This window comes from Gossypium hirsutum, chromosome D02 (assembly GCF_007990345.1).
Source record: "Gossypium hirsutum isolate 1008001.06 chromosome D02, Gossypium_hirsutum_v2.1, whole genome shotgun sequence".
NCBI classification, from domain to species: domain Eukaryota; kingdom Viridiplantae; phylum Streptophyta; class Magnoliopsida; order Malvales; family Malvaceae; genus Gossypium; species Gossypium hirsutum.
In genome coordinates, this window is record NC_053438.1 from 26,363,420 (window position 1) to 26,366,905 (window position 3,486).

A 3,486-nucleotide genomic window follows, 5' to 3' on the forward strand; every position below is an offset into this window, starting at 1 on the left:
AGATAAATGGATTTTGGTAGGTGAGTATGTTCATAAGTTAGCAAATTACTGAGTTGCCGTGAACTTATTCGTAACAATATAAACATGAGTTTAATAATTCTAAGTTAAGAAATGTAATTAATCTAACACAATTATGTCATATTGATTAAAATCGTGTTTTGAAATCGTGCATTTGAGATTTATTTATTTAGTTCATTTATTTTAAAATCTTAGTTTTTAATCATCCTCTTCAAACAAAATATTTTTCTTGACCAAAGTGTTTTAAATAGCATTCATAAATAATTCTTTTCACAAATCCCGTGGGTACGATAAGTCGACATTTACTTGTCACTTTATTACTTGTTGCGATTGTATACACTTGCACATTTCTGTCGTTCCAAGTTTTTGGCGCCGTTGCCTTGGACTGTGTTTTTAAAAAAGTCATTATTTTTGAAGTTGTTAGTTTTTCATTTTTGTTTATTTTTCTGTTCAAATTTTAACTTAGTATTTTTGTTTATGAGTATTAACCGAATCATCGATTTACTCCTTGTAGACCCTGAGATTGAACGAACTTTTCGACAGCTAATAAGACAGGCAAGTTAGAGAAGGACTGAAGAGATGAACTTCGAAAATCTGAATCAAGGAAATGGAGCAAACCTTGCTCAAAATCCTATCCTTATTGCTGATGATAGGGATAGAGCTTTGAGATAGTAAGTCGTGCCAGTATTTCATGATCTTAATCCGGTTTTAGAAGACCCAAAATTGAGGCACAACAGTTTGATTTAAAGCCTGTCATGTTCCAGATGCTTTAGAAAGTGGGCCAATTCAGTGGAATGCCTACCGAAGATCGTCACCTACACTTAAGACTGTTTATGGAGGTGAGCGATTATTTCAAGTTAGCCGGAGTACCCGAAGATGCATTACGATTGAAGCTGTTCCTATATTCACTAAGGGACAGAGCTCGAGCTTGGTTAAACTCATTACAATGAAACTCAATTTCAACATGGTAAGAGTTAGCAGAAAAATTCCTTATGAAGTATTTCCAGCCTAGCAAGAATGCTAAGTTGAGGAACAAGATCTCTGCTTTCCAACAAATGGATGATGAGTCATTGTATGAGGCATGGGAAAGGTACAAAGAGTTATTACAGAAGTGCCCTCATCATGGAATCCCACATTGCATACAACTTGAGACATTTTATAATTGTCTCAATGCTCACACGAGGATGGTAGTGGACGCTTATGCTAATGGTGCTCTCATTTCTAAGTCTTATAATGAGGCTTATGAAATCATTAAGAGGATTGCTAGTAACAATTATCAATGGCCAACGAATCGAGCAGCGTCAGGAAGACGAGTCGCTGGAATACATGAAGTAGACGCTCTTACTGCACTCGCATCTCAAGTATCAATAATATACACAATGTTAAAAAATCTTAGTACGAATGGGTGTAGTAGTTTTCCAGCACAGCCACTGAATCAATTTGAAAATGTAGCCTGTGTTTATTGTAGGGAAGGACATTTGTTAAAAGAATGTCCATCCAACCTAGAATCTGTGTATCACATGGGTAACCAGAACTAAAATCGAGGAAGGCAAGGGCTGCAATCCAATTTCTATAACCCATCATGGGGAAACCACCCGAATTTTTCCTAGAGTAACCAACGGGTAGGAACCAGTAACAATTATGTCCATCCTAGATCGACCCAGCCACCTAGTTTTTCCCAACTAGCTCAGAAACCAACCCAAGCTGAACCATCCAATATCCTTGAGAATCTATTGAAGGCATACATGGAAAAAATGATGCCTCTCTAAGGAATTTGGAGAATCTAGTGGGCCAGCTTGCAACTGAACTTAGAAACTAACCACAAGGTGCTTTACCTAGTGATATGGAAAATCTGAGGAATCCAGGGAATGAGCATTGTAAAGCACTGACATTGAGGAGTGGAAAGACTTTAGAGCCCAATTCTGTTGAAGTTGAGAAGGAGCCAGAGGAAGTTCAACCGAGTGTTGAAATTCCAGTTTCACCAAAAATTGAATCTGTAAAATCTGACAAGGTAACTTCTGAACCAGCTAATTCTGATCAACTAATAACTCCGTTAGATGCAGAATTGCCATAAAAAATGAATCAACCAGTTCCAGTAAAGAAACCTCCACCACCCTACCCTCAAAGACTTCAGAAGCAGAAATAGGAAATTCAATTCAAAAAGTTCCTAGACGTACTTAAGCAACTTCATATCAACATCCCATTGGTTGAAGCACTTGAAAAAATGTCGAACTACGTTAAACTCATGAAGGTTATCCTGTCTAAAAAAAGAAGGCTTGAAACATTTGAGATGGTAGCCCTAACGAAGGAATGCAGTGCATATCTTCAAGATAAACTACCCCCAAAATTGAAGGATCATGGATGTTTTACCATACCTTTCAATATTGGAGCAACATATTATGGTAAGACACTGTGTGACTTGGGTGCGAGTATCAACTTGATGCACATGTCAATATTTAGGAAATTGGGGATAGGTGAAGTTACTATGGTTACACTTCAATTAGTAAATCGATCCTTAGGAAAATCAAGGATGTATTAGTACGTGTAGACAAATTTATCTTTCTTGTTGACTTTGTGATTCTAGAATTTGAAGCAGACAAAGAGGTGCCAATCATCCTAGGAAGACCATTCTTAGCAACCGGAAGGACACTTATTGATGTGCAGAAGTGCGAGCTTACTATGCGTGTTCAGGATGATCAGGTAACATTTAACGTTTTTAAGTCCATGCGATTTCCTGACACAATTGATGATTATTTTGCAGTGTCCGATTTAGAGGATTTAATAGTGGAGAAGGAACTCAATTATGCTGAGGACCCATTGGAATAAATTTTGACATCAGATCCTCCAAATAATGAAGAGGAGGATGAATACTTAGCTTTGTTAGAAGCTAATCAAAGCGGATTTAATCCGCAATCCCGCTTTGAATCTTTGGAGCTAGAGAAAAGGGATTATGCCTAACCAAAATCGTCAATCGAGGAGCCACCTAAATTAGAACTGAAGGTACTTCCCTCACATTTGAAATATGTTTATTTAGGTAACTCTTCTACTCTGCCTGTGATTATTTCAGCAGAATTAACTACTGAGCAATAAGAGAAGCTCATCCTGGAGTTGAAACAATTCAAGAAGGCTATCGAATGGACCATAGCTGATATTCATGTAATTAGTCCATCTGTATGCATGCACAAGATTATGTTAGAAGATGGCGAAAAAGGGATGATTGATGGACAACGAAGACTAAACCCCATCATGAAGGACGTAGTCAAGAAAGAAATCATCAAATAGTTAGATGCAGGTATAATTTACACCATCTCAGATAGTTCATGGGTAAGATCGGTCCAGTGTGTGCCAAAGAAAGGAGATATTACGGTCACTAAAACAAGAGTAACGAGTTGATACCAACTAGAATCGTTACGGGATGGAGAATTTGCATCGATTACGGAAAAATGAACAAGGCAACTAGGAAAGATC

General features: G+C 37.5%; 1 non-coding gene across 1 annotated transcript; it reads right to left on the minus strand.

Moving 5' to 3' along the window:
• Positions 1 to 1,040: 1,040 nt before the first annotated feature.
• LOC121214927 (small nucleolar RNA R71) lies at positions 1,041 to 1,147 on the minus strand. The gene has a single exon (XR_005910664.1). It is a non-coding gene; the product is annotated as a small nucleolar RNA R71 (small nucleolar RNA).
• Between the last annotated feature and the right edge of the window lie 2,339 nt (positions 1,148 to 3,486).